We start from the raw sequence: 18,503 nt of genomic DNA on the forward strand, positions 1-18,503 counted from the left end.
GAATTGCTCTTCACTGAAGTAAACTGGGTGGCTCAAGACTGTGCCCCCTTACCAGGGCCATCAAATAACTGCTCAGAACTGTGGGAGTGTATAAAATCAACCCTGAAAGCCTATACAAGTTTGATCATCCTGTGGAATTAGCTGAGGCCCCTGTTGCCACTGCTCCACAATTAACTTCTCCCTCCATCCAGTCCAATTTTACATGTTAATCAGCAGCAAGTGATGAGTACTTTGGAGACTTCTTTGGTAAGACACTCTCCAAAAGGTGAGTAATAGACTGGTAAATATCCAGGGAGCTGCTACATGAAGTTTGAAGTGTCTTCACTGCCAGTGAAGTCTGAAGGGTCTATTAGCCTAAAATGCAAGGACATCTCCTCCAAAGTTAAAGGTATCATTGTATCATATTTCTCACTCCTGAAAAATAAGGAAAATACTTGGTAGGTTTTTGTTTGTTTACTTGTTTGTTTTGCAATTCTGGAGGTAGCATATTCCACACCCATGACCCTTTCTTCTTTCCAATTTCTTCCTTTTAGAATGGAAAGTCTATCCTGTGCCTGTCTCACCACTATATTTTAGAAGCAGATAACGTGTCTGGCTTCACAGGTTCATAGTTGGAAAATTTTGCCTTGTGATGAATCATGAGTTTCGGTCAAACTTGATTTAGATGATATTTAGAAGAGATTTTGGATTTAGAGTTGATGCTGGAATGGGTTAAGTCTTTTGGACTGCTGGGATGGGAGTTAATGTATTTTGCATGTCAGAAGGATATGAATTTTGGGGATACACAGGATGGAGTGTTATGGACTGAGTTGCATTACCTCTAAATTCATATGCTGTGCCCCTAACCCCAGTTTCTCACAATGTGACTCTATTTGGAGATAGGGCTTTTAAAGGGGTAATAAGTTTAAAATGAGGCTGTTAAGGTGGGCCCTAATCCAATCTGATGGTGTTCTTATGAGAAGAGATTAGCACATAAAAAGAAAGGCCACAGGAATGCACTTGCATAGAGGGATAACTGTGTGCGACAAACAACAAAGGGACAGCCATCTGTAAGCCAAGGAGAGAGGCCTCAGGAGCAATCAAACTTGCTGACAACTTGATCTTGGACTTCCAGACTCTAGAACTGTTAGAAAATCAGTTTCCGTTGTTTAAGGCACCCAGTCTGTGGGTTTTGTTTTGGCAGCTCTAGCAAACCAAGACACCATTCACCCGATTATTAGTCAATAAAGGGATACAAAAGTCCAACCCCATTGGTGTGATTCAGGACGAATCTGAAGTCAGGGCTATTGTAGTTCCAGAGCTCCAAGCAGGATCAGCTAATTACTCTGTTGCAACTGCATCGTAGTTCAGATTCTCTTTCTGCCTCTCTCTAATCCTGCCTCCTTCATTGTTACAAGTGTTCTTGATAGCATATCAGTAAACTCCACCTTAGAGCCTGTTTCCTGACGAGATACCCAAAGAGTCTTAAGAAACACATGAATGACAGAAGAATAGGTGGCATGTGGTAAACATTTAATAAATGTAAGCAATCGCTATCAATGTTACTAGTATCCCTACCAGTCTAGGACATTGCACCTATGAAGTGTTGATTATCTATTTGTGTGCATGAATAAATCAATGACTATTGTGCTCTGTCTTGCCCAAATACCCATAATGAGGGAAGCTGCAGAGCCAGACTTAACTTGATCAAGAAGTTATAGAGAGGAGCAGAGAGGGAGGAAGGCACCTGTGGCATCCCTCTCAAATTCCTGATGTTGAATAATAAAAAGTGTAATGCTGCATTCATTTGTATAATCTCTCTTTTTCTTTCATATTAATTTCCATTTCAAAATAAACCAAGGGGACATGAAATGAAAGCAATGAGTTAATTTTTTATGGCAACAGTGATTATTACTTATTCTATATCATTCTATTTCTTCTGTTTTCTCCACTGTGTTCCCTTCTAGTCACATGGTTCAACTGTTAGTATTGAACAGAATCACTGAAACAATATTAAGGACATTTGAAGAGGTATAAACGTTGTTTACAGTTACAATTTCTACCAAATTTTATTTAGTTCACACCTACACAGTATAGCCACTGGGACTCAGAGAAAATAAATGTGACAGGATTATGTATTAAGACACTTATTTGTGTTTGTGATTTCTGTTTTCTCATGCAGCCACTCCCATGCTAAGTAGAGAGGCAGGCCTCAGCTGGCTTTAGATGGAGGATTTTTGGAGATAACCTCTCTTCGTGAGTTTTGTAAAAGAGAAAGGGGCTCATTGAAGAGATTCTGCTAGGTCCATGCTAGGAAGAGAGAAAAGGGAGGACTCTGAAGTAAGAATTAAATGAGGGGAAATTCCTTGAGAGTACAAAGGGGTGTTTTATTTATTTATTTATTTTTCTAAAGATTTTTACTTATTTACTTGTCAGAGAAAGAGAGAGGGCACAAGCAGGGGGAGCAGGAGGCAGAGGGAGAAGCAGGCTCCCCGCTGAGCAAGGAGTCTGATGCGGGGCTTGATTCCAGGACCCTGGGATCATAACCTGAGCCGAAGGCAGACACTTAACTGACTGAGCCACCCAGGCATCCCATGAGTTTTACTGTTTTTTTTTTATTTTATTCTTTAAATATTGAAATTTTTTAAATTTAAATTCAATTAGCCAGCACATAGTACATCATTAGTTTCAGATATAATGTTTAATAATTCATCAGTTGCGTATAACACCCAGTGCTCATCACATCACGTGCCCTCCTTAATGTCCATCATCCAATTACCCCATCCCCCTCCCCCCTCCCCCCTCCCCTCCAACAACCCTCAGTTTGTCTCCTAGAGTTAAGAGCCTCTCATGGTTTGTCTCCCTCTCTGATGACTTCCCATTCAGTTCTCCCTCCCTTCCCCTATGATCCTCTGTGCTGTTTCTTATATTCTACATATGAGTAAAACCACATGGTAATTGTCTTTCTCTGATTGACTTATTTTGCTCAGCATAATATCCTCCAGTTCCATCCTTAACTATGTAAATGGTAAGTATTCATCCTTTCTGATGGCTGAGTAATATTTCATTGTATATATGTACCACATCTTCTTTATCCATTGGGGATGGAGTTTTAAACATCCTTTTAGTAGTGGGCCATTGTGCTCTGCTTCTTGGCAATGCCCCTGGTTCCCACCTTAGGGACTTTGCACTTTTCATTTTTATTTTAACCCTTTTACTTGCTCACAATCTGTGGCTTAGCAAGTCAGAATGGTCTGAGTTGGGCCAGAGTGGCTTAGAGTGATTTACACAGCTGCAGTGATGTTGTGACTTGCTGTGGCTAGGTGACCTGAGGTGACCTCATTCACAGGTCTTCTGGTGGATGGTGGGTGTCTGCCCAGCCCTTCCTTTCTAGCTCAATAGACCTGGCTTTTTTCATATGGTAGAAACCCTCTTCAGACTTCCAAGTGCTTCATATTTACTAATGTCCTACTGGCCAGAGCAAGTGATATGGCCAAAGTCCGAGTCAGTGTGGAAGGGCTTATACATGTATATGGATACAAAGAGGCAGGGCTTATTGGGGACCATTACTGAAACAATATACCACAAAAGCACATATAGCTGACCCTCGTAATTCATGGATTTTGTATTTGCAAATTTGCCTACTTCCTAAAATTTATTTGTAACCTCAAACTCAACTCTCAGTAATTTTGTCATCATTTGTGGGCTTGTGCAGAGCAGAGAAAAATTTCAGTTGCCCAACATTCATGTTTTCTTTTTTTTAATTATTTTTATTTTTTTAATTTTTAAAATATTTTTTAATAATAATTTTTTATTATGTTAGTCACCATACAGTACATCCTTAGGTTTTGATGTAGTGTTCCACGATTCATTATTTGCATATAACAACCAGTGCTCCATGCAATATGTGCCCTCCTTAATACCCATCACCGGCCTATCCCAATCCCCCACCCCCCTCCCCTCTGAAGCCCTCAGTTTGTTTTGCAGAGTCCATAGTCTCTCACAGTTCATTCCCCCTTCTGTTTAACCCCCCCTCATTCTTCCCCTCCTTCTCCTACTGATCTCCCTGCTATTTCTTATGTTCCATAAATGAGTGAAACCATATGATAATTGTCTTTCTCTGCTTGACTTATTTCACTTAGCATAATCTCCTCCAGTCCCGTCCATGTTGCTGCAAATATTGGGTAATTGTTCTTTCTGATGGCTGAGTAATATTTCATTGTATATATGGACCACATCTTCTTAATCCATTTGTCTGTTGAAGGGCATCTTAGCTCCTTCCACGATTTAGCTATTGTGGACAATGCTGCTATGAACGTTGGGGTGCATATGCATGTTTTCAGCTTAGGTCGAACAAAATGATGACTTCTCGTTTCAGCTCATAGTGTAAATAAGCATCCTTTTTACAATGTATTTAGTGGCATATTTTTCATATTTTTGTGTTTTCATCAGTGGTGTTGCCCCCAAGTATAGTGCTGATAATGCTGTCTGGTAATCCTAAGGGGAAGAAGGCTGTGATGTGCCTCATAGAAAAAAAACATGCGTGAGATAAACTTCATTCAGGCATGCTCTTGACTGTGAGTTCAATGTTAATAAATCAACAGTATAGATTAAATAAGGTATCTTTAAGCAGAAACACACATAAAATAAGGTTATATATTGATTGGTTGTCAAAAATGTTGTGTCGAGGGGTTCATAAGAGCCTAACCCTGTATTTCTGCTAGGAATAGTGATTTAGTGTTTGCTAATTTGATGTTGGAGGAAATTTTATAGGATCTAACTACCACAAACAATGAGAACTGACCTATCCAGTGTAGTTTTAGAGTAGTATGCCTACATTATTTCTAGGAGAAGTTAAAGAAAATCACAAGCCACTTCTGACTAATTAAACAATAAAGGAAAGGATGGAGTAACAAGCCCCAAGTGAATTGAGTTAGTTCAGTAACAATTAAATTTGATAACTATCTATTAGGTATTTATATAATTGGGCAAGGCAATGTCAGGCGTAGATGCTGTGGCTGGGGACGAAAATTTGAACACTTGGTTGTATCCTAAAGAAGCTCAGAATCTAGTAGAGAAAATAAGGCAGTGGGGCTTGTGATTTGAATCACACAGAGGAGAGCTGTTCACAAAGTATTAAGGAAGCCCAGAGATGAGAAATGCATTTGGCTGGCAAAATCAGTGCAGCATTCATAGAAGAGATATTGAAATGTGGATGATGTTTTAACATATAAAGATGGGGGGAAATGAAATTTCTTTTGTAAGAAAGGAGCATCATGAACAATAGTTATCCTGGAGAGGGGAGTGGGAGAAAGTTTGGGACATTAGGGAGTGGGTGTATAATGAAAGTCTAGTGAAGTGGTTGCATCAAAGCTGGTAGGAGCTACCATTTATAGAGCATTTAATACTATTCTTTAAGCATTTCACATGCATTATTTCATTTCACCCTCACTACAATTTTTATGAAGTATAGTACTAGTATCATTGTTTCAGAGGTGAAGGAACTGAGGCTCAGAGAGAGTAACTTACCTAAGGTCACAGTACTCTTCTATCTTATGGTCCTTTCCCATTTCTCTAATAAGTCCAAACGCATTCTTGCCATCCTTGCCAATGGCGTTTGCACCTACTGATCTCTCCCCTAGAATGCTCTCCTAGGTCTCAACCCAAGTGTCAGCTCCTTAGACAGGCCTTCCCTGAACATCCTATCAAATCCTGATACTAATTATAATGATACATTTTATATATTATATATTTGTATTTGTGTATTCATCTATTATTTATTCATTTACTTGTATATTTTATTCACAGCTGTGTCTCCTGTATCCAAATGGTAGTAGACCCTCTTGGCACATAGTAGGCACTTGAGAAATACTTATTGAAAAAATACGTAAGTTCCAGGAGAGCAGGAACCTTATATTCTTGCTCACTTGTATATTTCCAGCCCCCCAAATAATTTCTGGAATGTTATAAGGCACTTAATAAATATTTATGGCAACAATAGTAGAGCCAAGACTGAAAGCAGGTTTACCTAATTCCAGAGCTGAGGCTGTAACTGCTATTCTGTAGGGTTACAGTTGCACAAGGTCAGAAAAAATGAATCGAATCCTGATCATAAGGGATCTTTAATTCTATATTAAGTAACTAAAATTGTAATATTCAGACAACTGATGATTTCCGCGTGGAGGAAGCAATGAAATGAGAGCTATGCTTTAGATCAAAAGTTCTCTTCAGCAGCAGCTAGATTAGATTACCCAGAGAGAAGGAGCCACAAGAGAGGCAGGGAAAAGAGTTAACACATTATCAAAAGAGCTGGATAATAGATAAAAGGGGCATCAGAATCCACAAGGAGGGTGATGATTCCACAGATATTGAAGAGATCTAATGCACAGAATGGTGGAGTGAGAGGTAGAAGAGCACAGAAATGAAAGATAAGCATGAGGTTCCAAGCTTATCTGAATAGCAGGCTAGAGATGCCAATAATTGAAATTGGGAAGACAGAGGTTTTAAGATGAATTCAGGATCTGGTGTGGGCATGCTCATTTTTTGTTGCTGGTAGACCCTCTGTGGAGAGATAACTTTTTGAAAAGGAAGTAGGAAATTCAGGAGAGGCTAAGCTGGGGGGTATATACTTGGGAACCATCTGCAGAGAGGCAGTTAATAAGACCATGATGATAGATGAGATTGCTACATTGGAGCAATTGCAGAAGAGGATGGAGAAGATATGTATAAGAATTCTTTCACTGAACAGAAGGAAGCAGGAGAATGAGAAATGGAGAGATCAAGAGAGCCAAGAAGAAGGAAGAATGTGCCAAGTTGTAATAAGGTATCAAGGAAAGGTTGTTTGGATGAGTAGAAGATCTTTCTAAATCAATCATTCATTCATTCATTCATTCATTCAGAGTGTGTGTGAGTGGGGGAGGGACAGGGGAAGAAAGAGGGAGAATCTTAAGCAGACTTCCTGCTGAGCTCAGAGACCAACATGGGGCTTGATCCCATGACCCTGAGATCATGCCTGAGTTGAAATCAAGAGTTGGACACTTAACCGACTGAGTCGCCCTGGTGCCCCTGTAAATCATTTTTAAAAAGAAGATTTAAGAAATCTTGAAATGGGAGGTTAGATTGAAAGAGGTTGAGTAATATTTAGTGTCTAAAGAAAAAAATGGAACGGTAGTTCAGCTGAAGAAGTTTCTTTAGGAGGCGACCCTTGAAGATGAATTTTATGATTTGAGGACTGAGGAGGTTTGAATAACATAATGGGTTTAATCACAGCTGGCATGGCAAAAAAAAATTAGAATATAAGAATTCTATGTTTCTGGCAAGAGCAATTTTGAAATGACTGATCATAAGATCTAGGCTTCAGTAAGGAGACAGTAATTTTTGGATGGATGTGGTAGTCCGAAAGAATTGAGAGATCAAGATCAAAAGCACACAGTGGATAAGGAATAGATTCAGTAAGATCAAGAAGTGAAGAACTAAATAAAAACTATAGCTTGTAGATTGAATTAGAGAGGAGACTTTCATAGGTTTTGGTTTTGGAAGTAATTTCAGGTATACTGATGTGTGTACAAAATAAGATGGAAATGACAGACATTAGACTAAGGAGTGTGAGGAACAGAGTTTAGGAAAGGTTAAAATGTAAATGTTGAAGTTATTAAAGCACGTTAGTAAAGAACAGTGACCAAAGTGGAATTGAGAGGAGGACCACAAGCCAGATATGAATAACACTGAGTCCAAAAGATTTTATAATGGCCCAATTATAATGAATGAGTTCAGGTATGGTTGCTTACAAGGCTTGTTAGGCAATTAACAGAAGCATGCTAGAATACACATAATAATAAGATAATTTCTTTCAGTGCTTTATAATACATCTGTGGAGTACCTAGCTAGGCCCTAAGTAGTAGGCTAGGTACTTCTGTACCTAACATCTGTGGGGAGTATCAGATCTCACCTTTGATGCAATGGAACTCTGAAAGGCAATAAAACTACTTCATATTGGCTTAGCCAGCTCCTTAAGAATTATGTTCAGTGAATTGAACTTTAATATTGTATCATCAGATTTTAACATGGTCACCACAATTATACAACATGCCATAAGACATTTTATCAACATTTACATATTTGATTACATTTAATTCTAATAAATCCACAAATATTACTCTTCTTTTTAAAATGAGGAAATAAGAATCAGAATAAGAGGTTGTTAAAAGCTTTCCAGAGATAACACAGCTTATTAATCATACATAGCACCATGTTTTGAAACCAGGTCTATTGTCCAGAGTCCACTTTGTTCTTACATTAACTTCTATAAAAGTAAAGTGTACAGTGATAGAGGTTTTTCTACGACCAGACATTTCAGGTCTATTTTTCTGCCTTTGCCTACAGATGGAGAAGCTACACATTAACATTATTTCAGGAATACTTTGCTTGAGCCTAGTAGGATTTTGCATCTGCATTACATAGTGGGGCATTGTTTTATTGTGCATTAGACATAAGCTTTGGAATGAAACACACATAAAATACCATTAGCCTTGGAATAAGAAGAAAAGAGAGATTCAAAATGAATAATACATAGCCACTACTTCCTATCACAGCAAGAGAAGCCGACGTGAGAACATGTAAGATGGAGAAGGTTATGAGGAAATGAAAAAAGCATGGGAAATGTTCCTGTGATTTGATTACAGAAACAGTGCTTGAGCTTTAGGGAACAAACATGAATTTGTGGTGTTCATGAATTGCTTCAAAATCAAGTTTCTGGGTAAATTCTAGAGGGTGGCATGAGCTGGTAGAAGATGTCTATAACTAGTAGACAGCTCTTCCTTTCTTCTTGGGAGTTTTTATCTCCCAGGCAAGGTCATCAATTAGAAACTCAGGCCTCAACAGTGTATAAAGTTCTGACATGAATGCTGTTTTTTGCCACACTAGGTTACCCAAAATAATAATAATAATAAAATATGTAGTAATACATATTCATATATTATATTAATATAATAATGTTATTATGTCAGACATGAAAAAATATAGAGAGTAACATAACAAGTATATAGTCATTCTCCACATTAGATCTGCAACACTACAAATATAGTTGAAAATCCCTGCATAGCCGTCCTCTATCACTTTGGTATTCTTCAGTCATTCCTAGACCCAGTGGTTATCATTTTCAAAAATGTCTTCATTCTATAAGTATACATTCATAAACTATAGTATTGTTGTCCATGTTTTAAAATTTATATGAATTGTTTCATCTTGATATATTCTTTTATAATGAGTTTAAAAATATTTATCTATATCAACATATGCATGTCTAACTTGTTTATTTTATCTGCAGTGTAGTGTTTTGTTTTATGAGTGTATCACATTTCATTTTTTCATTTTCCCATTAATGCATATTTGGGTTGTTTTCAATTTTCTTTCACTATTAAAATAAGGCTACAATAAATAGTTGTGATTCTTTTTAAACACATGTGTAAGAATATAAATTGGAATTCCTGGGTTGAAGAAGGCACAAATTTAGTTTATGAGATATGATTTAGTTGCTTATCAATGTGTGTCCCAAATGTATATTCCCTCCAGCACTGCATGAGAGTTTTAATGTGAACATATTATTGTCAAACTTTTTTTAAGCTTTGTCAGTCAAATGGGTGTGAAATGTCCTCCCCAATTACTAGCATAACTGATTATCTTATCATGTGTTCATTTGCCATAGGACTTCTCTAATTCTCATTAGAAATCCATGTGTGACTTTTAGCTATTGGTCTAGATATTACTCTGACCATAGTTTTAATTACAGTGAATTAGTTATATGCACGAAAATGGCAGCAAAGAATGTCACATTTCAAAGAGCCCTAATATTGAATGAAGCTCAAGGTGGTTCTTCTGCAACTCGACAATAGCCCTGAGGTTAATTCTGGGAAGAACTGCTTAAGGTCAGTGATTACTTTCCCATTGCATGTTTTCTACAATCACCATGACTTTTTTTCTTAATGGAGTATAAAACAATACTGTGGCACTTTATGGCCAAAGACTCCTGTCCTCTTTTAAAACATCAAATATAGTACAATTATATTATAAATATTTTGAGGAAGTAGAATGAACTTTGAATGAGGTGGAGAGTGAAAAATGACTGAATCACTCTGAAAAGGCTGGTTTTAAACAGTGAAAAATAAAAGTTTCTCATAAAATCTGGCATATTTTCTCAGCTCTCTTCTTAAAAGGTGATATTTATTCATGGTTCATTTTTCCTATTTACTTCATTTTTTAACTTGGAAAGCCTATTCTTTATGACTAATGTATTCTACTCCCATTTGTCAATAACAGACAAGCACACTAGCCATTCATTTAAGGTAAAGGATTTCATTGACTGTGATATCAGCCACTTGAAATAATTTATGCAGTTGCAAAGCTCTTGTATGAATAAGTTGAGCAGAGCTGTGTCATCCAATATGAATGAAGAATTTGACTGAGCTGGCTTTTGAAGAGAGAGTATTCAGTCTTACTCCAAGACCATTGTAGAGTGTTTGAATACCCAGTACGAACAAAACTTCTAAAGTGGGCTTATCCCTTGTGAATAAGCTACTGTATTGACCTAAATGAGTTATAATAATTAAGTTGACCAGTTTATTGAAGTGTCCAGGGAATAAAAAACAAAATTAATGATTCTTCTAAGGATATGATTGATTCTTCTTATTTTTATTGTCATTTACGATAATAGAGAAATTCAGTATCTTATAGTACATCAAAGTATATTAGCTTTGACTGATTCAGGGTATATATTATTTATTTATTAATCTTTTTTCCCAAGTTTTCATTTAAATTCCAGTTAGTTAACATACAGCATAATATTAGTTTCAGGTGTAGAATTTAGTGATTCATCACTTCCATACATTACTCAGTGATCATCACACGTGTCATCCTTAAGAGCCATCACCCATTTACCCCATACCCCCCGCCCCCACTCTCCTCCGCTCCAGTAACCCTCAGTTGGTTCTCTATAGTTAGGAGTGTGTTTCCTGGTTTGCTTCTCTCTCTTTCTCTTCTTTTTCCCTCCTTTCATTTGTTTTGTTTCTTAAATTCCACATATGAGTGAAATCATATGGTATTTGTCTTTCTCTGACTGACTTATTTCACTTAGCATAATACTCCCTAGCTCCATCCACATCGTTGTAAATGGCAACATTGCATTTCTTTTTGTGGCTGAGTAATATTCCATTGTATATATCCATCTTTTTATTTTCTCCCTCCTCTACCGAGCACAGTCTTTTGGACTGGTTGTTTCTCAGTAACTAAATAAATTTACATAAATAAATGATGCTTCCTGAACACTTTAAACACAGAATTAAGTTATCTGCAGGCAAACTTTTAGAATTAATATCAGAGTTCAATAAGGTTGCTAGATACAGGACAAACTTATACAAATCAATAGCAATAATGAATATAACATAAAATATAATAGATAATAAGGGATTCATTTTCATTAGAATCATTAATTACAAGGTTATCTAAGATTCAATTTTACAAACCATGCAGGAATTTTTTAAAGAAACAAATCTGGAAGAATTTATGGTATTAGTAAGTTAAAGATAATAGATCAAGTGTCTTATAATATAGAATCAATTACATAAACAAGAAGATGAAGGAAATTTATATATAATGTAGACTTTCATTTTTTTTAAAGATTTTATTTATTTATTCGACAGAGATAGAGACAGCCAGCGAGAGAGGGAACACAAGCAGGGGGAGTGGGAGAGGAAGAAGCAGGCTCATAGTGGAAGAGCCTGATGTGGGGCTCGATCCCATAACGCCGGGATCACGCCCTGAGCCGAAGGCAGACACTTAACCACTGTGCCACTCAGGCGCCCCTAATGTAGACTTTTAATGTATAGATGAAGCAACATTATTGTTGATGATTCAGAATTAAACTATATTTATATGTCAAAGGTGATCTGAGTGCTGTATTTAGCAGCTATGGTGATGCAGAAGCAGTTATTTATATCTGTAGTTATCCCCAATTCCATGCTTGTCTGAATATTAGGTCTGGCTGAGAATGACAGAAAATGTAAAATAACAGCAGCTTAAAAAATTACAGATACTTAGCTTTCTGTTTTTAAAATGAACTATGGAATTTAGCATTCCTGAAATGATATGGCAGCCCCATAATTATCAGGAACCCATGCTATTTCTATTTTGTTGCTCTCCCATTTTGAACATGTGGAACTTTCTCCTTCTTGAGCTCCATATATTATGTTGGTATTCCAATCAGCAGAAATGGGGAAGGATAAATAAGGTGTACCCATTTCTTTTAGGGATCCCTAAAGAAGCCACAACATGACATTTGTGGTTATATACCATCGAGCAGTACATGTCTCATGACCATACTTTGCTGTAAGGAAAGCCAAGAAATGTAATGTTTACCTAGACAATTTATATGCCTAACTAAAATTTAGCTTTGTGTTCCTGAAGAGGAAATGAAGAATAGATATTTGGTGACTTCTACTAGTCTCTACTACAACATTAATTAGCCTTCCTCTCTTATGGAGAAATTCTGTTGACTGATGGCTTTGGAAACCAAATGACGGTTGGGGAGGATACTGTTGTCAATGTGGCTGGCAGATCCATTTTGGGAGAAGTTTTATAATTTAATAAGGAAAATATGAGTAAATACAATATATGACACAAATACTTTTATATCCATATTTTGCATAAGAGAAGCTATTAATATCTTTAAAAAAAAAACACAGCTGAACTTCTCATTTCCTTCTAAATACAACGTTCTCTATACATTCTCCAAAAATCAATACAGATTCACAAGGAGAGCAGACAAAATCACGGATAACCTATGCCTATAGCGTAAGTAGGAGACAGGGAGCACCACAACTACAATTTGCGTGTAGGTAGGGAAATATTTCCAAACCAGTGGGGTTAACTGCAGAGCTCATGCTGGCATTGGAAGTCAGGTAGAAACTGCAAGGAAGAGGGAAGGGGGGGTGGGGCTGGGGTGATAGAACACAAATAATATTAACTCCAGACAATAAGAGTTCCACCATAAAAGGGGAAACATTGAGGACAGGACAAGGATTTGATAGCTCAGTGGGCTAAAGGGAAGGAGATTTAAAGTTCATAAGACCAGAGGCTACAGTCTCATTAAGACACTATTGCTGCAGATGGGGAACAACCTTGAAATCCTGGTGATAAAGAAGGAAAAAAAGCAGAGAAAATTAAGAGTTTTACCAAAATAGAAAATAATTACAAAATAAGGAGGCACACCTTCTGTACAGAACAAGGGAAAACACTATTGATTTCAGAAACAGCACTTCCTGAGATGAACAGAAAAAGCTCTCTTCAGCTAAGAAATTGTGTAAGCCACACAAACCACCACACGCACCTGTTATTGTTGGCCCAGAAAGATATAAGACATTTTATACTGAACAGAAGAAGGCAATCAAAGTCAATACAACAATAAAATAGAAATGAGAATTGTAGGATGTTAGATGATAAACAGTCTCCCCAAAACCCACCATGAAGGAAAGGAAAAGAGCAAGAAAACTCCCCAGTCTTAGTTAAGTATTGCTAAACATTTTCAGATAGCAAAATACAGTGTGAATTAGAAATAAAAAATTTAGAACATAAATCAACAAGGAAAGAGAAAAGGAGAAAAAATGGGGGAGGAGAAAAGAGGAGAGCTAGTAAGCTAGAGAGAGAACACAAATGTGAAAATGTTAAATACTGATGAAATTCCTTGCACTGAACTTTGAACTTTTTCTGTAAATTTGAAATTTTAAGTCAGGGTGCACACTTGGACACATAATCACTCAATTTCTACTTTGTGCCAAGCACTGTAGTCGGGGCTGGGGATAGAGAGGCTATGTGGCCTCCCTGAGTTTAGAAACCAGTGGAGAGATAAACGTACATGCGTTAATCAGTTAAGCGCACGAATAAAGGCATCTTCATTGATTATCGTAAAGGCTACACAGGAAAATGCCAGATGCTAAAAAAAAAAAAAAAAAGAAAGAGTAGAAGGGGTGGTAGGGTGGGTATCTAATTTATATTGGTAAGTAGGCATAACTTTCCTGAAGAAGTGATATCTTAGATGAGACTTGAGAGACTTGAAGAACAAATAACGAAAGGAAAAGAATTCCAGGCAGATATAATAGCGTTAATGTATACCTTGCATCAAGAAAATGTTTAAAAAGAGTTCAGAAGTATGGTCAGTTCCTAACCTTCATTCCTTCCACCTCTACATACACTTGTGTCTCCTGCTACCTGGACACTGACTCTAGGAAGAGAGTGTGGAGGATGTTGGGGCAGGTTGGGGGGGTCAACTTCTTATTTTTTATACTTCTTTACTGTTAGGTTTTTAAAAGTAGTGAGCACATATGTCTTTTGCAAGAAAAATTAAAAGTTAAAAATCATTATGCGAAAGGAAGGGTGCTGGATGTCTTCTGTTTGCCCCACAGACTCTTCTTCACCCTCCTCCACGTGGCTCTTCATCTGAAAGACTGACATGCATGGATGTCCTTGGTGGGCTCCTGTGTCTTTTGGTTACTGGTGGGGCGAGGTTTGGCCAATTGGAGACCAGGCAAGAGGTCAGAGGTGGAAGAGCGTGAGGAGAGGGTATTTATTCTCCCAGGTCCCTCACTGACGGGTCTGCATGGTTGGCTGTGTTGCTCCACAGAACACCATATTTTACACCAGGTGTCCTCTCTGTACTGCTCTGTTTCAGCTCTGACAAGGACCAGGTGCCCTCTCGGTATTGCTCTGTTCAGCTCTGACCCTTTCAGGCTGTAGGAGGCGGAAAAATAGCCCCTAAAGATCTCCATCTTCCCTAGAACCTGTGAATGTTACCTTACAGGTCAAAGGAGACTTTGTAGATGTGATTAAGTCAAGGATCTTGAGATTATTCTGGATTGTCTGGGTGGGCCCTAAATATAATCATAAGGGTCTTTGTAAGAGGGAGACAAAAGGGTCAAAGACAGACAGGAAGCAGCGAGAGAAAAGGTGATGTGATGTGAGGACATAAGCCAAGGAATGAGAACAGCCTCTGGAAGCTGGAAAAGGCAATGACACATATTCTCTCCTGGCACCTCCAGAAGGAAAGGCTTCTTGATGACACCTTGATTCAGCACAGTGAAACTGATCAGATTTCTGACCTCCAGAACTGTACAATAAGAGTACAATAAGCCACTAAGTTTGTGGTAATTTGTTACAGTGGCAATAAGATGCTAATCAATAGGCCTAGGAAGGCAACTGCTCTCTACCTCACTTTATTAGCCTAGGGTAGCACGCCATCCCCTGTTGGCTAAACCTTGTTCACACTTTATAAGTGGTCCTTATATTAAAAGATCCTCATTTACCCAGTTTGAGTGTGCCATCTATTTCCTGTCAGAAACATCTATGAGTTTCCTCCCCCCCACTTTTCAAAGAAATTTTAATTCCAGTATTATTAACATACAGTGTTATATTACTTTCAGGTGTATCACATAATGATTCAGCAATTCCATTCATTACTCAGTGCTCATCAAGGTAAGTGTCCTCTTACTCCTCTTCACCTATTTCACCCCCCCCACCTCCCCTCTGGTGACTCTGTTTGTTCTTCACATGTGAAAGTCTGTTTTCTTGTTTGTCTCTTTTTTTTCTTTGTTCATTTGTTTTGTTTCTTAAATTCCACATATGAGTGAAATCATACGATATTTGTCTTTCTCCAACTCTCTAATTTCACTTAGCATTATACCCTCTAGATCCATCCATGTTGTTACAAATGGCAAGACTTCATTTTTCTTTATGGAGGCGTAATATTCTATTGCATATATATATTCATTAATTCCCCGCTTTTTGTAGTGGGTATTATAATACCTAACACATAAGATGGCTGTGAGGGAAAAAATCAAAGAAGTAAGCACACTTTTTAAAGTGTAAAGTAATATATATAGATTTATTACATTGGGTGTTTTTTTTTTCCATATCATTGGGCTCTACTTGTTTGGCTCCTCACCCAGAATGGACAATCAAACTAGAGTGATTAGGTAAAGGTGTCATAAACTCATATTAGGCCCAGGTTCAAATCACAAGAATAGGTTATGATGAACTCTCTGAACAAACCTGAAAAGGCAAGCTGATTCTGGTGATTTGGAAAAGAAATGGTGTCCAAGCACAGCGAATATCAGCTGGTGGTTAACTAATCTTTAAAGCTATAATTCTTTTAAGTGTTCAAAAAGCTCAGCATTCTGCCATGGAAGGTGGTTTGCTTATGTCTCTGGGCTTTTCACATGCTGCCCTTTATCCAGAATGTCCTCGTTTTCTTCTCTGCTTCTAATTCCTACTTGTCGTCTCATCCCAGAGATGACATCCATCATCCACAAGCTGAGAGTTAGGTATTCACTCTCAATGTTCCCATACCCCCTGTGATTATCTCCATCTCTGGTAATCAAATATTGGAAGTGTCTGCTTACTTGTTTGTCTCTCACCACTAAACTCTAAGTTCCTTTAGGGAAAACCTATGTCTGGCATGGTGTCTGGTTCATAGAAGTCTCAACAAATATTCAGTGTATCCATCATGAGTGAAATCAGTGAACAATATGCAACACCTAGAGTTAAATCTATGTGATTACTGTATGAAGACAGCACTGTTCTTAGTATTAAGTTTTATCCATTCAGGAGTTGAAATTAAAAGCTTTTAATAGGGCTCAATACCCCTATTCAAGACTTTAGAACAAAAATAATGCAAGGGAAATGCCACAATGTAAAAATAGTTACCTTAAATGGAACAGCCAGACATCAGAATCAAACACAAATGCTCATATGAAATCTGTAGATCCCCGAGAGACTTCCCTTCTGCTATCTAAATTTAATGTGGATAATTTATCATTCCATAAATACATCCCAGCTTTGGTTCATTCATATGCTTTACAGCCTTTATGTGCATTTCAGCTATTGGCTTTAGTGAGTGTACAGATACCAGGTTAAATAACTTACATAGATTTTCCATTCGAATTGAGTGGGTCAAAAATCTGAAGTGCCTATTTAACACACATAATTTCTTAGAAAAGAATGAAAGGATCCTACCATGAATAGCCATTCTATTGCATTTCAATGCAGAACCATTAAGTTCTGCATTTCTCTTCCTGGTGTATATTTAATAGCACATCAGTTAAGGACAGGTTTAAGTGAGTAAACAGCACTTTGGAACTTAAAAAATGTTCTGGCTAACTACTTTTTTGTAGTTAGCCAGAGTTTGGTACATTTCTGTTATGCCATTAGAAGGATATTATGCTTATTTTGAAAGATAATGCTTTACTCTTCTTTAACAGGGCTGCAGCTCTTGGACTGTAAATATATACATAACCAGTAAGGAAAGGGAATTTGTAGCTACAATGGCTGTAAGAGTGCTCGGAAGGCACGCCTACATAGGAGATTGATGACTCCTAAGTAAATGAATATCTTACTAGTCACAAACCTGGGCACTTTTTTCAGAGATGTTTTTTTAATCAGTATAAATTTATTTTATTTACTGGGCCCCTTCAATGTCATCCATTTACTGATTCATTTTTTATTCATTTATTCATTTAGCAAACATTTTTTGTGCATCTACTACAGGCCAGGCACTCTAGTTGAAGTGAGCAGGTAAATAGCACATGGTCTCTGCCATTTTGAAGTTTATAGTTCATTGGGGGAGACTGACAAATATACTAAAAATTGTGCATTGTGATGAATAGTAAGATAGTATTATTGTAGTTACACGGTATAGCAATATTATAACCAAAGGGAGTGTCAGGAGTTATGATTTACTCAGAAATAACAATGGATTACTGAAGAACTTGGGATATAGAATCAAATATGAGTCCAAATTGTGAAATATGGGATTAGATTTAATAGTTCTGGAATTTTTCCTTCTTTAAGGAAAAGAAAATAACTGAAGCTCTTGGGTTATAAATTATCTGCGGACATTTCAGTTAAGGGGGAAATGGAAAGGTCTAAGAATAGTCTAATAATTACTACTGTCAAATTTCCTATGTGGTGGTCAACCTTGTCTGTGATCTAAAGTGATGTCTGAGCAACAAATGGGAAAGGCACGCAAATTTCAGCAACATTATCCCCAGCTAAGCACAGTCATATCCACAGGGACAGGAAGGGTCAATATCAAGTCAGTTCCTCAAGTTTCAGTAACATGTTACACACATGGTACCAAGAGCTTAACAGAGTAGTTGGTTTAAGGTCCTTCGGCTCTGCCTGTTTTCTCAGAATGGAGCTATGTACAGGGAAGAGTGAAAATGCTCAAGACTAGAAAGCATAACCAGCAGGGAAAAGAAAGGCAAACCTGAGCAATTTGAGGGAGCACAGATGACAGTGCTAGCTCTCATTTATTTACCATATTGACCCCTCCATGTGGTCCTAAGCCCTCCACACCCTCACCCTTTCAGTTACTGACATCCATCTATACCTTAGAACAATCTATTTTTCTGTTTTGTTTTGTTTTAGCAGCTTTAATGAGATACAATTCATATACCATACAATTCATTCATTTAAAGTGAATA

The 18,503-nt window shown here is 37.4% G+C and overlaps 1 long non-coding RNA gene across 33 annotated transcripts in view; it reads left to right on the plus strand.

The window, feature by feature from the left end:
• Positions 1 to 18,503, plus strand: part of LOC123804027 (uncharacterized) — a 146,427-nt gene that overhangs the window by 75,028 nt on the left and 52,896 nt on the right. For 22 of the 33 annotated variants that reach the window (XR_015725478.1, XR_015725484.1, XR_015725477.1 and 19 more), the window contains one exon: positions 1 to 18,503. This exon is cut by the window's right edge. This is a non-coding gene — a long non-coding RNA (uncharacterized LOC123804027). The other 11 variants (XR_015725489.1, XR_015725490.1, XR_015725492.1 and 8 more) reach the window with 4 other exon arrangements.

The sequence above is a fragment of the Ursus americanus genome, chromosome 8 (assembly GCF_024610735.1).
Source record: "Ursus americanus isolate L20-20 chromosome 8, mUrsAme1.1.p, whole genome shotgun sequence".
In the NCBI taxonomy this organism is placed as follows: Eukaryota; Metazoa; Chordata; class Mammalia; order Carnivora; family Ursidae; genus Ursus; species Ursus americanus.